Source organism: Rhipicephalus sanguineus, chromosome 7 (genome assembly GCF_013339695.2).
Source record: "Rhipicephalus sanguineus isolate Rsan-2018 chromosome 7, BIME_Rsan_1.4, whole genome shotgun sequence".
NCBI lineage: Eukaryota > Metazoa > Arthropoda > Arachnida > Ixodida > Ixodidae > Rhipicephalus > Rhipicephalus sanguineus.
The window spans coordinates 102,719,856-102,737,849 of NC_051182.1; the positions used below are offsets into that span (position 1 = coordinate 102,719,856).

General features: G+C 47.2%; 1 long non-coding RNA gene across 2 annotated transcripts; it reads right to left on the bottom strand.

Annotated features, from left to right (window-relative positions):
• Positions 1–1,077: 1,077 nt before the first annotated feature.
• On the bottom strand, positions 1,078–17,079 carry LOC119400830 (uncharacterized). 2 transcript variants are annotated; one of them, XR_005185263.2, is made up of 4 exons: positions 17,043–17,079; positions 7,816–7,930; positions 2,732–2,843; positions 1,078–1,280 (listed from the first exon to the last, which is right to left on the bottom strand). It is a non-coding gene; the product is annotated as an uncharacterized LOC119400830 (long non-coding RNA). The 2 variants fall into 2 exon arrangements; XR_005185262.2 differs by lacking the exon at positions 17,043–17,079 and adding an exon at positions 11,062–11,174.
• Between the last annotated feature and the right edge of the window lie 915 nt (positions 17,080–17,994).

Below are 17,994 nucleotides of genomic sequence, written 5' to 3' on the forward strand. Positions count from 1 at the left end.
AGCGCTAAGTGATGTTCGTAAGGTTTCACCATGTGGCGGTCGGTGGGTTGCGCCTCACGCTGACGGTAGTGATAGTCAGGCATGGTCATACAGGAGCGAGTGGCAGAGTATATATGGCACTAACACATCCTGGAGAGCCACCAGAAGGCCCGGGTCTGGAATACGCCTGAGTCCACGAACAACACACTGGTTCCAGCTAAAGGAGCAACTAGTGGAAGAGAGCGAGGCCCGTGCAGCAAAAGCAGCAGCGACTGGGCTTTGGGACCGGGACCTGGCAAGCTCTTGTGGCCTCCGACTGCGTCGTTCGATTCCTTTGTCCTAACTTGTCTGCTTCTACTTCTGTGCCGACGGCTTCGCTTGGACGTCCCTTCTGCCTGTGTCATTGCATTCTTCGTGATCACACCGCACAGCACAAAACAATAAACACCGCGCACATCACGACAGGCCACACATGATAGTCGAGCGCTGATCTAGCGCATTGCTAGCGACCAGCCGCTTAGCGTTCCCTCCTCGCGTATCATCGAAAGCGTTGCTATAGCAGCAACAGTAATTTTTAACGTTTTTTTTTTGGACGTTTGGCCTACCGAACACTAGGGGACAAATTGGCGCCAGTGACGCAATTCCCGCTAAACTAGTGGGTATACCAGCTGACCTAGCCCTGTCTGACTGCCTATAAATCGGGTTTTTGCAGAGTGTCAGATTCCGTAGCACTTGGCTTCAAGGCGCTATCGCAATGCCCTCAGAACATCCCCGAGCCCCCATTCAATCGAATGCCGATGCAGATATGTACATTAAGATCGCGACAGCGACAATTTTTGGAGGGCCATGTTATTTCTCCTAGTTCTTGCTTAACAAATGTATCTCATTTGAGGTTAAACGCTGTATACATGACTGCCACATTGACAGATGGCATCTGCTATATTTTTTACTGAATTAGGCTTTTCTGGCTTGACATCGAATGCACTACTGCAGTAAGCAAAGAACACAAATTATGGCAGACACTGCCCTGAGCAGAACTTCCTTTATTAAGCATGAAAATGTAATAGCTTGAAACTCTTTTTCACGCACAGAGCATGCTCTACTTAAGATTGTCCCTTTGTCCAATAAAAACCATTCTAGAAATACAAGTTGTCTTAGAAATGGACACTTGGTCTTTGATAGAGTATTTTTATCCTTGTCGCCAAACTGCAGAGCAAGCCGAACAGCAGAAAGGCCATACTCTGGTTTCTCCACCGGGCGCCCCCGGAGCGTGTTGGTTCGTGCCAGCGGCATCTGCGCACCTGTATACAAATACCCATTTACTTCAAGACAGCAATATCCAGCAACAAATATTTGATAGCACAGTAGTAGTCTACGATCTTAAGTTGCAGTCCGAGAAATCATAGGAAAAAGATTAATACTAGGCGCTTTAATGGCGGTCAGAAAATATTGCTCAGGTCACTAAATTCTGGAACCGTATCTTCGACCAAGAAATTGTGATCAGTGGCGTGTACACGCAGTGCTTTTCAATAAAAGTACACGATAACTCGTTCGAGCTATTTAGAACTGAGTTTCTGAAGCCCTACATCCTCACTCCTGTTAGAGCGTGCACAAGTTTCTCATCAGAAGTGACAGGTGTATGTATGTTTCATCAGTCATGGTTTTCACGTTACTAAACTAGTGACTGATACAAGGCGCCGTTGTGTGCAGTGCATAGCCTGTGTTGATACTGTGGCCGAATGCAATTTACAATCCACAAAAAACCCAGTTTAGTGGCAAAGGCAAAACACTGATAGCGATAGCACTGCGTTGAACAACATACTAAGTAAGGTTCGGCCTTGTGTAACTTAGACACTAATTTGAACTCCAACGAATTCTTAACATAACTGTGGAAGTCTCGCTACTGGGGGTGTCGGTGGAGACATAGCATGGACAAGTGCTGTTGTCTTCGTCAATGCAGCAACTGACGAAGACAGCGCCACTTGTAGTTGGCTCCAACGACACAACCCGTTCAAGGATTATTTCTTGCGCAATCTATCACCTATCTGCCTCGCCTTGTCGTTGACATCGCTTTGTTTATTGCGTCTTGTCCGCTATAAATGCCAACGAAAGTAACATTACAGTGACAGTACTACGTATCGCATAAAATGCCTCCATCGAACTTGAGCATAATTTGCTCCCGTGATCATTCGCCTTCCTCTCTGGCTTTGCCTTAAAAAATATCAGAATTATGAGAGCCATTCATGAATGTTGCTATAGCCTAGCCCACCCTAACGGCTCGTGTATTAACAGCAACAGTATACTCTTCCAACAAAATCATGGTGCAGTGACCGTACACACGTTCGCTGCTGCTATTCAAAAATAGTCAACCGCTATCCTCTTTCTGCCGAGCGGCTTCTGAAGCGTGAAGCAGCTGTGTTTAGGCAAGCAACGATTAGATAAGGCGCTTGTTTTGCACCCTAGCGACAGCTGCAGCACAAAAGAAGATTCATGGCTAATACCCTTTATTTGTCATCTAGGGTGCAGCAGCTTACGTTGCGTCATTGTTGATACGGAGTAACGAATACCGCAGTTGGCTGTTGGTTCAACACTGATGCGGTACGACGTGAGTCATATTAATCCTTCTCTCTCATAATTATAACTAATGACGAAAGGTGTAGCCGTGTTCAGCATGCTGATTATTTTAGCAATACCATGTGACGCTGGTTATCACAAATAAAGTGGCACAGACAACGTTCAGTACTGGACTTACCCTGACAGCGTAACATGGTTTCCTTCATTGTGGCAATAAACGCTCACGCATGGATTACGATAACTGCGGCTCTGTCCCGGCGGAATCATATGACCGAGAAACGTGCAGCCTACTGCGGGATGAAAGAAAAGACAGAAGGATTAATTTCTTAGCGGCATGACACAAAGACTGCGTCAGTAAAATCTTTATTTAATTTGGAAATCACAGGTGAGGTATTAAAAAATCATAGCGGCGCTTCACTTCTTGAACGCGGTTTACGCGCAAGCGGTGACGTCGCTTCTTTACTGCCATTTCAGTTCTCACGCGCAGGGCACGTGTGATATTCCCTTCTTGCACATCGCTTGTGCAATGCATTGGAAATGCTTTTCTCTGGGCAGCCTTCCCAATCAAAAAAGTGTCGCAGCTTCGCCACAGGGGCTAACCAATGAATGCGATGGCAACAAGTTCGAATCTGATACGATGGACGGCTTGTAGCTCATTTCCTAAGCATGCGACCTGGCGTGAATCAACAAAACGCTGGCGTAAGTAAATGCCGTAGCTGCAGCGAGTGAAGCGACATTCTTGCTCTCTATCGCTTCAACGGAAACTTTGCAATGAGCGTATAACGCGCACAAAGGTATGAGCCGTCGGTTGATCCCTCTAAAGATACAGCATGTGCAACGGCGCGTGGCCACGCCTTAGCGGTCAAAGTACGCTATACCTGCGGAGCCCCGCAGACCCCTCCCCTCCTCACGATAGACTCCCCACGCACATTTCCCTCGATGGAGACCTCCGGCGCGTGTCTTCTTGCTTGAGCCGCGGTCGTCTGTAGCTCTCGCGCTCTTTCACATTTACATGAAACATACAAGGGGCGGGATAGTGTTATCGTCTTGAACTTTGTGCGGAACGCTGCGGCGACGGCGACGACAAAGGTACGCCTGCAATGCCCATATATTTGATATCGCAATAAAAGAAATGTTTTACTTGCGCATAGGTGGTGCAGTTTTTCGCAGTTATTCCGCCTAGCGCGTTCTTTAGAAGTATCCTCGTCACACGCTGAACTTCGCCTGACGGCCATCGTCAGGCGAAGCCGATACATCGATGTCGTCAACCTAGCGCACCTCGGTCCTCCCTCCTTTTCCGGAACGCTTCATCCCATTCTTCACCAGCCGCTCTGCCATGCACTCCTTCGTGCGTTCCCCCTCGCGCGTTTATCTTGTTCACCTCCAGGTTGCTTTCTTCTCTGGTACCCGCTTCTCCCTGTCAGCATGGCAGCCTCCCACTTCAGACATACGTTCGAACACAAAATAACTATGCATCTACTAGATGCAAAGAGGAAACCTACAATCATCGATGCAGTTCAAAGTGCCGGGTGAAATTTCGCTACAACATTTCAGACTGTTAGCCCCATGGTATGGAGTGGCGTTACGCATATACGTGAGGGTATCGGTCTACCTATTTCTCACATAGTGAGAAACACGGAATTGACGTCACTCGTGCGATAGCACAATGGGCAACGTTCCTTCCTTGATGCACGTATTGCACGTACATTTTCTTCTGTCATTTTTCTTTCTCTTTTAGGGGCCAAGCACCTTAGGGTTTAGGCTTAGCCGTTGTGCGGTGTCCTTGCTCACGGCACAGCATCGCGTAGCATCACCTAAAATGGTTTGACAGTAGAATAATATCCATTCCAATTATGACAGAACAATATAAAACACATAGAAGCATAGATCCTTTATACTAGAAGACGATTTCCACGTAGACGTTATGGAACTTAGAACCTAGCTTTGTCGTCGGCGCTCACTGTGTCGCTGTCATGGTGGTTAGGAAACAGTTGCTATAGTCGAAACATAGGCGTGTATGTGAAACAAAAAAAGGTTTACAATAGACGAACAACAGCCATAGTTGTGACAAAGCAATATAAAACACCTACAAGCACAAACCCTCTATACTAGTCGGCGTCTTCAACGAACACATTATAGAACTTAGGACCGAGCATTGTCGTCAACACTTTATGTCCCTTTATGTCACTCAATTTACATTATATGAGGCAACGCTAGGGTAACATATGTGACCCACAAAAAAAGGTTGAACAGTATACTAATAGCAATCTAATTGTGACAGAACAATATAAAACTCCTACAAGCACAAACCCTTTATCCTGGTCGGCGACTACAACGTATACATTATGAACCATAGGACCTAACTTCGCCCACTCATCATCATCCACTTCGTTAAGATGCGTTCTATTTCTGTCTTATTTTTCTTTGCTCGAGCCTCGCACAAGGAAACATCCAGAATAATGTCACGGCAATTGTACGTTTGTGAAGAACACAGCACTAGGCAACGCAGAAAAGCGGCGACTGATAAAGGAACGCTACACGGTGCACGTAAAATTCAGTTAGAATTACTATAATTGATGTGAATATGATGCGATAGCAATACAATGTTGCATGTGTCATACTGTCTCCAAGTTTGGCATTAACCCCTTGAGACGCTTGTACACAATTGTGTACATCACATCATTTATAGACTGAGATTTGATTCCATTTATGCAAAACGGAAACATGAATGATTTCGGGGAGAAACAGTAGATATTTCATTACAATTTATTTCAGAATAAATATTATAAAACGCGCTAATTGGCGTATTACGACAATATTTTTGTTTCAATAGAAAATCGCGTGCCTTGCAATAATGTTGTATAAATTTGGCGCAGTTCAGTTCTTCATAGGTGTCTATAAGAATCTGTCTGTAAATGCATATGAAAGCGTTAATGCTTTATTACAGCTGTAGTTAGCCGAGGTGAGGTATAGCGCAATACTGCACTGTAACGTGGTTTGAAAATAGCACGGAATCGAGCGTCTACTTGTTTCGTAATATCAAGCAAGACTCTGCATGAAACCATGCCTTTGAAAAAGAAGGCATAGAAAAAGCCTTCTTTTCATTAAAGCTATGCACTTGGCGATGTGCATTTTTTCGCACTGTTTTTTCAAGTACCATTCGTTGTCTGTGTATTTACTGCTAAGAGATGTCAGAAAATAACGCATCTGCTGAGAATTATGTCAGAAAATAACGGTGGTGTCGCGGCTTGTGTGAAACTACGTTTCTCTCCATAAAAAATCACTTACACGCAAATAGCGCTATAGGGGATCATGGAAAAAAACGCCAGGCCTACGCGGAAAGCGCAGCAGTCACAGCGAAAGCTCGAAGAGTGGCATTTCTAGAACCCGTTATAAACTCTCTTGTGGCTACTAATACAAGTACACTCGCAACGTACCCACTACGGCACAAATCATAATTTTTGTGAAGTTGGGAAGCACCCACTACGACATTATTCGTAATTCTGCGGAGAAGCCAGGTACCATCTTTGAGGCATTATGTGCACTTTGTTGACTCGACGGCTGATGAGGATGAAGAATTATGGCTGTGTCCTTTGTAATGGGTTGGAATCTTTAAACGACCCACTAGTTGCGGAATTCGCATTGTGTGACTCCCGGTCGTTATTTAAATCTCCCACCATGCTTTATGAGATACGTTAACGTGAGAAAGAGAGAGAGGGAGGGAAATTAACTTTATTGAGAACCTGAGGAAATGGATCATGGGAGCGTTATGGGCTTCCTTGGCAACCAATAGAAGTAGATTTGCGAGGAACCCGCTACGCTATAAATATTCATAATTTTTGTGATGTAGGGAAGCAGCCACTATGCAATTTTTCGTCATTCTGCGGAGAACCGTGGTACCCGCTAAGCACCTCTAGGGCATTATGTGCACTTTGTTGATGCTGTTGCTGATGACGATAAAGAATCATGGCAAAACCCTTTGTAATGGGTTGGAAGCATTCAACAACCGACTCTTTGCGCAATTCGCATTGGGTGACGCGTCGTTACAGAATTCGCATTGTGTGACGCCTGGCTCATGTTTTACCCTTCTACCATGCTACATTACATGTGTTAATGTGGTTCCTTCCCGACATGAAGGCTGTATGGGGCCTTTCTGCAAAGCAGGTTCAAGCACCGGCATGGCTCTTTATTGTTACTTCAAATGATGAGCTCCATTATGGTGTCAGTAGCTTTCTGCGAGAAGTTGTTTCCGCTTTTCAATTTCTCAGTGCCAGATTTAGTTTGGATTATCTGTCTAATGTCACTCGAAAGCGTTCGATGAGAGATTGTTTGAAAGTGTTTTTCCTGTTCAATTGTATCGATTCATGTATAGTGGAGGCCAATGTGAAGACGTTTTGAAGATAGTTAAAAAATGATCGTACCAGCCGGAATTAAAACGTTATTTTTTAAGTTACACAATAATATGGTCCCGGTTAAAACGTGGCTAGAGCAAAGAGGTGACTGTTTACCGTGGGGATCCAAATGCTTACTTTGTCAAAAATCAGAGTCTATAGAGCACGTCTTTATCAATTGCTGGGACGCCTTTTCATTTTGCGATGTTCTCCAAAGAACACTTAAGAAGGAATTCCCACTTACACTACGCGGGATTCGGTTCTTAGCAATAGAACCGGGACTTTTAAAACACGATATCTTCTTTCTCGCTGGCTTGCACAGTATATAGCGACGCCGCATAGCAGTTAGGCATTGTGATTTAGATGCTCGGCCAGTTCGTGTTTATTTTTTTGAACAAATGTGCAAGTTGCGAGAAGTATTTGCAAAACTTTGCTATGATGTACTGAATGTTATGGACGACCTGTGTCATCTCAAACCATTTTAAGCGTGTGTGGCATGTGGCATACTATGCTTAAGCTATAACACTAAGCTTGAAGCTTAGTGGGGATGCATTTCTGTTTGTTTGAATGTTACATTCTGCAATAAAGACAAAAAAACGGCATGGCTCTGAGGTAGAACACTGGGCTTCCACGGAGAGGGCCCAGGTTTGAACCTCGTTCCATTCAGGAATTTTTCTCTTATTTCGTTTTTTTTTTATTTCGAGCGATAGTGGTTATGGACACCGGCGGCGGCGGACAACTACTGCGCCAAAAACGGCCCTTGTTGTGACATCATGACAACTTTCGCTGTAAAAGCAGTACTGGTAGCCCATCGTTGCACGTAAAACAATAAGCGTAAGACACTTATGCAATACGTGTGTTAAATACCTACCTCTGCCGTATCTGAAGGGGCACAGAATTTGGGATGTCACAAGTACGATGTGCACTGTGAACAGAATTCCCACAGTTAGAGTGTTCATAGCTGCTATATGCGTACCGCTGGGAACCTGTTGGAAAATGAAGGAAATATATCATACACTGCGGAGTGATATACTAGAAGGGAAAAAAGTGCCTGTTTTGTGGAAAGGGAAGTTCAAAAAATAAATACGGCTGCCCTGAACCTACCGTACATCTTTTCAAGTGCGCTGGTTCTTCCATAGAATGGCTCACCATCAGCTTCCACAAAGTAATGTTTATATGTTGATAAATTTTGTCTACATGAAATACATAGGTCATCATCATCAGACTGTTTTAGGTACACTGCAGGACGAAGGCCTCTCCCGATGATATCCATCCAACCCAACCGTTCTGCGCGAGCTGATTGCGTTTTATTCCTGCAAAGTTCCTAAATACATCGCTTCATCTAACCCTTTGACTTCCACGCCCGCGCTTCCCATCTCTTGGTATCAACTTGGATGTTGTAACAGACCATCTCTTTCCGTCCTTCGAGTGACGTAATCTGCGAGGTCCATTTTTTAAAGACGATAGTCATTCTTGGGGAACTTAGACGAAGAAATTTTGGTCTGTCTGTCTGTCAGTCTGTCTGTGTTTGTCTGTCTGTCCCCGAATCAGCCACCCGGCCAAAGTTTAACCACTTTCTGAACGCCCAGCCTTCTTTCACTGGTATCGCCGTTCATACTTGTGAACATTGTCGATCAAAAGAAAACGTTACGCATAGCTGAGGCGCAACATCAATACGTACGTATTTGGTGGTGTGCTCCTTTACTAGAAAATACATAGATACATAGTTCTAAAGACCCTAGTGTTTCTTGCGCTGCGCTGAAAATGCTAGTGTTTTTTGGGCTGTGCTGTAAATGCGACGCTAGGAGCCAGATGCTGCGATTCAGCATATAGGAGGAAGACTCATGCAGTACGGCCGGCAGAAGACTATCGTCTTTCGCTAACATTTGCAGCGAAGCACGCAGATACGCGGCCAATTTTTTTTATTGTCTACTGAGATATCGACTACTCCTATTTCTTCACTGATACACTCTGTTGTTCTCCGATTATTTTCTGTTACCCTTTTATGTTTGTTCCATTGCGCGCTCAGTGGCCCTTGGCTTCTTTCCAAGCTTTTTGTTATTCCCCACGTTTCTGCCCCGTATGTTAGAACGGGCAAAGCACAATGGTTGAACAGTTTCCGCTTTAGTGATAGTGGCGCGCTAGTGGTCAGAAATTGGGAGCATTTGCCGTATGTGCACCAACCCATCGTTATTCTTCGGTATATTTCCTTTACGTGAGTAAGTGCTAGTGTTAATTTTTGGCGCAGATATATACAATACTTTACTGCGTCTCGAGTCAGGTTGTCCATCGCAAATTTTAACACGATGGTGTTTTATGCCGGGGTCTACTAAGACTTTAGTGACGTATTTCCGTGACGGAAAAGACGTCAAAAAGGAATGCGATCGGATGGCAAAGAATAACTTGAAAGAAAAAATTTCGTCAACAGAAGTCGAACTCGCGACCACTCGGTCCGCGACAGCAGACGCCAGACACTTTCTCCATTGCGCCACGGTCACACGCTCTAAAGGTTTTACAAACGCGCTTTTTATATCTCACACTTTCCTATTACAGCACTCTGTCAGCGGCGTGGTGTCACCGTGTGGGAGCGGTGCAGTGAAGTAATGCATTATGACCGTGGCTTCAGCGATTAGCTCCTGCAGTGCGTCGTTCTACGCATAAATCCCATTCGGCGTGTTGACGATAGAAGAATTTTGTAAACGCCTTAACACAACGCGAGGCAGCGACCTTGTCCCTAGCCTCGGCCTCGCTAGGGTGTAGCCTCGCTCATACCATCTATCCATATTAAAAATAGCTCTTAGACGCGCGTCTGCCTCGCCTGGCTGTAACATCCCGTTGCCAGCTTACGCTCGTGGGCGGGCTGGAGGGTAGATACGATGTGCGTTGCGTTTTCGTCGAGTGCCGCCGCGGTGTTCATTACTCTTAATTATGCGGTGTAATGGTGACCTTAGCTTGAGTTCTGCATCTGATGACGGCGAGGTCTTGATATAGAAAAGTCAGTACTTGTGTCGACTAAGACAGTTACTTGCTGTTTGTCAAAGAACGGTAAGGTCTGCGTTCACAATTTCGGTGCTGTTACGCCTTGTCGGCTTTACGGTGTCCTGGAGTGGGAGTAATGTGAAATTTTTATCGTTTTTTGGCGGCATGCAACCTTGTCACTGTAGGTGGCCGCCTTCGGTTTACATGGCGTGGACTGGCTGATCTCCTTAGCAAAAGTGCATCCGTGCAATGTAGGTGAGTGTGCAAGAGGTAGAGAACTTGACTGATGCCCCAAACCCAGCAGCAGATCAGACGCGGTCTCCTCGTCCTTGACACGCCAGTCTTCATAATGATACCGAGTTGCTGCAAGCCTTTTATAAGTAATATCGTTGCAGGGTAGAATATAGTTGTCTTAAAACCTCACAAATAATATATTATCTGAGAAACAGGCTCGTTACTGCAATCGAGTTAATCTAGAGCTTGCACCATTGAAGCTGCATAGTGCCTTCCATGTGGTAGGCTTTTGAAATTTTGATGGGGCTCATATTTTGGCGGGATCAGAAAGAACGGCATATTTGCAGGCAACGTATTCGATATCGCCTCTTTGCCAGCGCCGAACAGGAACATTTTCTTGCAAACAAGCTTTCATCTGGCGCTGCGGGGACGAGCAAAGCCAGCCCTGGCATCGTACGGAGTAGCCCTCACGGCAGGTTGCCTTGTTTCTCAGGTGGAATATGCCAATCTACCAGCCAGCGACACTTTTAGTGAGGATTGATCTGCAGGCGCTCTGCAGAACCAACCTCTGGAGAAGGCAAATATGAGCGGTTGCATCCGCGCTCTCGTAGAAGCGACGATACCAAGAAAATACTGGGCTTCACCATTCCTACAGTCCCCAATCTCACGTTCGGTAAAGCTACTCTATGCCACCTCTCATATTCTTCTATTTCCGGGCCCCATCCATTTTAGAATTTAACCAATAGCATTGTCAATGTGTATACCTATAAGTTAAGGGCTGATGTAAACACCAACTTCAACAGCGAAGTTCAGTAGCAAATCTTTCCTTGTATCTCTTATCACGAAACTATAATCATCATAAACAGCTATGTGCCACAGAAATTGGGTAAGTCCCACTACTCACCACTGGTCCACTAAAAAAGAAGGCAACAGTTAGGCCAACACTAGGGAACGGGACGGATAACGGCGGCTGAAGACCCCGAAGCGGTGGAAGGCTTATGCCAACGACAACCTACCTGTAGATCTAGAGAGACGCGAATGCATTTACACTTTCAGCACTTGCCTTGCGCAATTCGTACATTGAAAGAGAATGCTTTTTCAGTTATATACAATAAATGTCATGACCACCACTGGACAAAAATACGGGTAATAAGATAACATTTCAAATATAAAATATATTTGGTAAAAGCATTACATACCGCTATAAACTGTGCTTGCCGCTGAAGTAGGTAGCGAGCTGCCAGTTTTGGGGTTAAGCAGTTCGACAGCAAATCGGCTGTTGCTTTTTTACTAAATACGCAAATATTCATTTGAAGAACAATATAGAGGCAGTAATCCCATTAATCCTCAAACAGTGGTCGTCGACATTGCCAACGGTGTATTATGGAGTGACTCTCTTGTTTATTCAGTAGTTTCCATTTGAATTGCTTCCACATAGCTAGCGTCCTTGTATTTAAACGTAGGCAAGATGCTTGGTCGATACATATTCAATTTTTTTCTTATTGCTCATCGACGACTCGTGTCGTTGGTTCTTCCGCCTTCTTTTGTATTTGTGTGTGTTTGCGCTGTTTTATGATGTAGGCTTACCAAACTGATGTACCTCGAAAGGATGAATACAAAGCACACTGTGATGATGTGGATTGTGTGGCCCGTGACGGGGCGAAGAGGGAACAACAGTTCTGCTCTGCGTTACGCCTTGGAAGAGACGACGAGGAAAAGGAAGCGCGAGCGGGGCGTGCGGATCGAGGAGTTGGAGCGCGACACGGTTGGAACGGCAGCCGCTGGTCGGCGGTTCGGGTCGCGACATCGCGCAACCAGGCGTCCGGCAGCCTTGCGGACCTGGTGAGCCTGGCTTCTTGCTTCGGGCTGCGTCACTCAACCAGGCGTCCGGCAGCCATGTGGACCTGGTGAGCCTGATTCCCGCTCTGTGCTCGGTGCTGACACGGAGGCCGGCAGCCTAGCCTGTTCCTGGCCTGAGGTCTTGGGGCCCGAGTGGTGTCACGAGGTGGCCGCGGCTCATGTTGGCGACGGGCAGTTAACCTGCACTGCAGTGGCCTGGTGATCTACCGGCCTGCAGTGCCACCATCACCACCACCACCACCTCGCCACGGTCAAGGCAGCGTACCGGTGACGACCGACCTCGCCGCAGCGGCAACAGGCATAACGGCGAGTAGGACAGTTTGTGTGCCGAGGCGCGTAGGACGTTTAGAATGTACATAAGGAATGCTGTAGTGTGTTGTGTGTAAATCGTCAGTTATCGGTTGTGTTAAAGTCTGTGTTGTGTGTACAGAATCACCTGACTGCCGGTTGAATTATTTCGGATCCTGGGCCCACATTACACCATCACAAACTTGGCGAGCCTGCCAGGATCCGCCAGTAACATCTCGAACGCGGAAATCGCCAGTCAGGTGTGTGCACGCAGCACAAGACGAGAGACATGGATCTTGATAAGTTAGCGGCTGTAGCAGCTCAGTTAGGCTTGTCTGGCGCGGAACTTCGCGAATGGATTGAGCGAGAGCAAGTTAGGCAGAGAGATGAGCGCGCAGCTGAGAGAGAAGAGGCCAAAGAAGCAGCAGAGAGGCAACGGTTAGCGGACGAGAGGCAACGGCTAGCGGACGAGAGGCAGCTGCAAATCCTCCAACTTAAGCTCAGGCTTCAGGAAGGTGCGCAGAGTGAGCCATCTGCGGCGACAGCACTCGCACCGTCGGCAAACCCATCATGCCTGAATCCGCAGAAGTTGCTACCGCTATTTGACGAGGGTCGCGATGACCTGCATGCGTATTTGCAGAGGTTTGAACGCGTGGCTATGGGGCAAGATTGGCCAAGAGATAAATGGGGTATGGCCGTAAGCATGTGCTTAACTGGCGAGGCACTCACTGTCGTTGGTCGTATGACTGCTGAGGAGGCACTCGACTACGACAAAGTCAAAAAAGCTCTACTTCAGCGCTTCAGATTCACGGCACAGGGATATAAAGAGAAATTTCGGAAAGCCCGGCCTGAAGATGGCGAAACAGGGAAACAACTAGCAGCAAGGATCTCGAGCTATTTTGATAACTGGATTGAAATGGCTGATGTGCCCAAAACATTTGAGGGTCTTCGTGACCATGTTATAGCCGAGCAATTCTTGCGCTGCTGTAATCCAAAGCTGGCCATCTTCCTGAAAGAGAGAGAATGCAAAACCCTTGCATCCCTGTCAGAGTGCACCGACCGCTTTCTCGAAGCCCAGGGCGTTACTAACATTGGTAGAGTTGCAGATGATGCAAAGGATGCAAATAAACCCGGTGCTGTGTTACAGAACAAGCATCAATCTGTTTGCTTCATTTGCAACCGCAAAGGGCACAAGGCATCTGAGTGTCGAGAAACAGTCACAAATTCCGAGAAATGCAAGTCATGCGGGCGACTTGGACACGGAACGTCTGATTGCAAGAACCAGGCTGCACAACAGGTGTCCTGCGTCATAGTAGAGAGTGAGGGAACGCGAGATTCCAGATCTCTCGCTGAGCCCACGAGGAAGACTTGCGTTGCAATTGAATGCCGCAGGAGGGAAAAGAAGCCGCCAAGGTCAGCAGTTGACTGCATGCCAGTTGTCCAAGGACGAGTACTGGGACAGGTAGCACACGTCCTGAGAGACACGGGCAGCAACACCACGATTGTACGGTGTGATTTGGTTCCCAGTCGATGCCTAACTGGAGACACCAGGAAGATGGTGCTGCTGGATGGCAGTTGCAAGAAACTGGCCGAAGCGCGCATCTGGATTCACACGCCGTACTTCATAGGAGAAGTAACTGCACTATGCATGAACAACCCAATATACGACCTCGTGCTAGGCAACATCCCAGGAGCCAGGGAGCCGCACGAGCCAAATCCTGACTGGGAATATCCGGACTGGTCAACCAAAGCCAATGCCGCAAGCCAGGCGCCCTCATCTGGAAAAAGGTCTTCAATAGTTTCAGCTGTTACGCGAACGAACAGAGACCTAAGCTCTCCAAGCAACTTTAGCAAGTGTTCTAAGCAACGTGGGGCCAAAGAAGACATCGTGGAGAAGGGTGCTGGTGGCCTCGCGAACAAGAACGATGATGGCGAGAGCAAGTCGTCGACGCGCAGCACAACGACACAACGGCTGCTATGCAGTGCTACGAGAGTGACGACGACGGCGACATGCAGCAAGACCACAAACAATTCAGCAACGGTAGGAGGACATAGGTGGCAGCCAGAAAAGCGACAGGAATGCAAGTATGGCGTGAAGTGTTTCAGAAGAAACGCAAAGCATGTGAAGCAGTTTAGTCGCCCCAAGGTCACATTCTACGAACGTTCCTTAGGAGATGATGAGGCCAGAGACGAGAAAGAACCCAAAGACCGCGCCGATGGCAGAAACATCGCAAGCAGTAGCCATCATGGCAAACAACGAGCAAACGACTCTCCGGCGCTTCCGCGAGCAAAGCGTACCAAGCCTTTGGAAGACGAGAACGACAATGAAGACAACGGGAAGCTGGATTGGGATGACGAGCAAGTGTGCCGATATGGAAAAGCATGTTTCAATAGGAATGCCCAGCACTTGAGGAACTTCAAGCACCCAACCGCAACCAGTAAGAAGAAAGAGACAAATCACATTGTGCCTTGGAGAGAAAAACAAGAACATGACTTCATCATATACAGCTCCAATACGGCAAGGCTCGGACATCGCGCGGATGCTCGTGCATCGCGCGCGCGAGTGTACTAATACGAGTTTAGGCACTATAACTGTGCAGATAAGTGATAACTGTATTACGACCCGTTATTGCTGTATATGTAGTTACACATATAGACCCTTGCTAAACTATGGTTGATTTGCATGGGTAAACAACTGTCGACTTTTCAGGAACAATCCGCACGTGCCAGAACTCACGCGTGTGTGTCATGTGTGTTTTTTTTTTCATTACGTGCTGTGTGGAACACGAACATTCGTACTCGTGTGAACTTGTTCCCACTTTACAAACGCGCCTGCACTGTTGCCTACTCACCGCCTGACGTGGAGTGGAATAGTTGCTCGCAACTATCTTAAGTGGGGGGTGGTGTGATGATGTGGATTGTGTGGCCCGTGACGGGGCGAAGAGGGAACAACAGTTCTGCTCTGCGTTACGCCTTGGAAGAGAAGACGAGGAAAAGGAAGCGCGAGCGGGGCGTGCGGATCGAGGAGTTGGAGCGCGACACGGTTGGAACGGCAGCCGCTGGTCGGCGGTTCGGGTCGCGACATCGCGCAACCAGGCGTCCGGCAGCCTTGCGGACCTGGTGAGCCTGGCTTCTTGCTTCGGGCTGCGTCACTCAACCAGGCGTCCGGCAGCCATGTGGACCTGGTGAGCCTGATTCCCGCTCTGTGCTCGGTGCTGACACGGAGGCCGGCAGCCTAGCCTGTTCCTGGCCTGAGGTCTTGGGGCCCGAGTGGTGTCACGAGGTGGCCGCGGCTCATGTTGGCGACGGGCAGTTAACCTGCACTGCAGTGGCCTGGTGATCTACCGGCCTGCAGTGCCACCATCACCACCACCACCACCTCGCCACGGTCAAGGCAGCGTACCGGTGACGACCGACCTCGCCGCAGCGGCAACAGGCATAACGGCGAGTAGGACAGTTTGTGTGCCGAGGCGCGTAGGACGTTTAGAATGTACATAAGGAATGCTGTAGTGTGTTGTGTGTAAATCGTCAGTTATCGGTTGTGTTAAAGTCTGTGTTGTGTGTACAGAATCACCTGACTGCCGGTTGAATTATTTCAGATCCTGGGCCCACATTACACCATCACACACACGTTGCCTGCACATAGATTGAGCGAAATTACACATTATTCTGGCCTCTATTCGGAAGGATTTTCATGTGGCCAATGTCACGTACAGGATGCGGATTTTTATTGCGATAGCAATTATATGGACAGTCTCGGCTGGATTTTGCCGTCGCCGTCGCCGTCGCCGCCGTCATGCACCGTATATGTATAAGTATGTATATATATAAAGGCCCCAAAGAAAAATAATTCAGAAAAATGCTTCCGAAGCGCGGAATCGAACCAGGGACCTATTGCTCCGCAGCGAGCGGCGCTATCCACTACGCCACGAAACGCAGATCCTCCACGTAGCTAACGGCGAGCGTTATATACACACCCTTTAGCGCTGGACGGACTCGGAGACAGCAGGCGATAATAAGCGTTTCTTCATTACCAGCGAGGTGGCGCTAGGAGCCCGACGGGCACATTTAAAAGTCGTCGGCGAGCTCGCTCGCTTCTTCTTATATTTGCGCATGGGAGAAGCTTGCCCTTCCGCTGTCTGCTCGCGCGGTTTTCTCGTGGCGAGGGGTAGAGGAATGTTTCACGCTTTCACCGTGATGTCCGCGCTCATGTTACGGCGCGTACGAATGTCACTCGAGCTCAGGGACGCCGCTAAACGAACAAACAGAAGATGAGCGCGAACTATCAAATGTCACAGCTCGACACTTGAAGCGCGCTAGTTTCCTTTGCTGCTTCGGCCGCCTTTACAACAGAAGCGCTGTTCAAACTGAGAGTATTCATTTGCGAGCCTCACTTCGTATAGCATTAGTTCCTTGCTATCGCATTCATTGCTTCGCCCTTGCGGCGAAACTGTTACTTTTTTTTTAAAATACGCTAAGGCTGGCAGTCAGCCCGTGTGCCTCGTCTTTTCCTCTGTGTCTCAATCTCTTTGCAATACACAATACTGTGTACTATTTCTTGAATGTAATAATCAAATCTTTTACCTTTCCCTACAATCCTTTCATAATTCTCGCAACAACACTGAACCCACTTGGAATCATATCGAATCTGATTTACGTCTTAAAGAAAACTGCAAACACGTAGACAAAATTCCGAATTTTAAAATATATAATCATAAAGCATTGCATGCCACCTACCAAAGCATAGGTTAGTTGTACGTGCCGTTGATGTCGCTAGTCGCCTGCTCAAGAAGTCCGGCTATATGCGCTGCTGCTTTTATACTAAATAGGCGGGCGTTTGATTAAAACGTGTTCAGTCTATCCACGACAATTAATTCAAACGAATACACGACGTGATTCCAAGTTTTCATGAATGATTACCTCACACACAGTCTTATGTAATTTCAGTGAATCACATGCTTTATACTTAACACCGATGTCATTGCGGACGCAGGAACTACAGGCTCGGTTAGCTCATAGGTTTATGCTAATACTCCTCCTTTGCATCACCGCTTTGGTTCCAAGCAATCTAATAATATCAGTTTCTCCACAATCCTATAAAAGGTCACGAACTATTTGCTTCCTGCGTGGCATACCTTTAAGCATCCTAGCATTAAACCCTGTTTTAGAGCATCGCGCTACTCGCAGTATCAATTTTAGAATAGCAGAAGTTTGGGCCAGTTTGTGATTCGTGCTTGGTGAAATAGTGCGCAATAAACGGGACAAAAAAGGCGCGACAGATGGGACGAAGCGCTGCTAACAGCTCTCAATCTTTTCTTTCAGTGAAGCACAAAACTCAGGGCTTGCCTCTGTTGTGCTTTTTCTTACAGACAGGTGGGATAGTTTCTCGCGCCTATTTACGACTTACCGCAAAAAAGAGGTATGCATCACACATCGCACTCAAAGAAAAAGCTGTCTACATGTCTTTCTCAGAATGCTTGCCGATTTTCCAGATCAGGTGCCGCTTTGGCGCGCCTTGGTTCAAATTTCGTCACGTCCTTGTCACGTGCAGTTCTGGTCTTCCGTAACAGACAGGCCGTTTTCCCTGCGCGCCGGGTGCTGTCATTTTCGGTAGCGCCCTCAAAATTCGATTATGAATATCTCGAATTACGTACAACTTTTGCGATTTCAAAAAAAATAGGTATGTCAT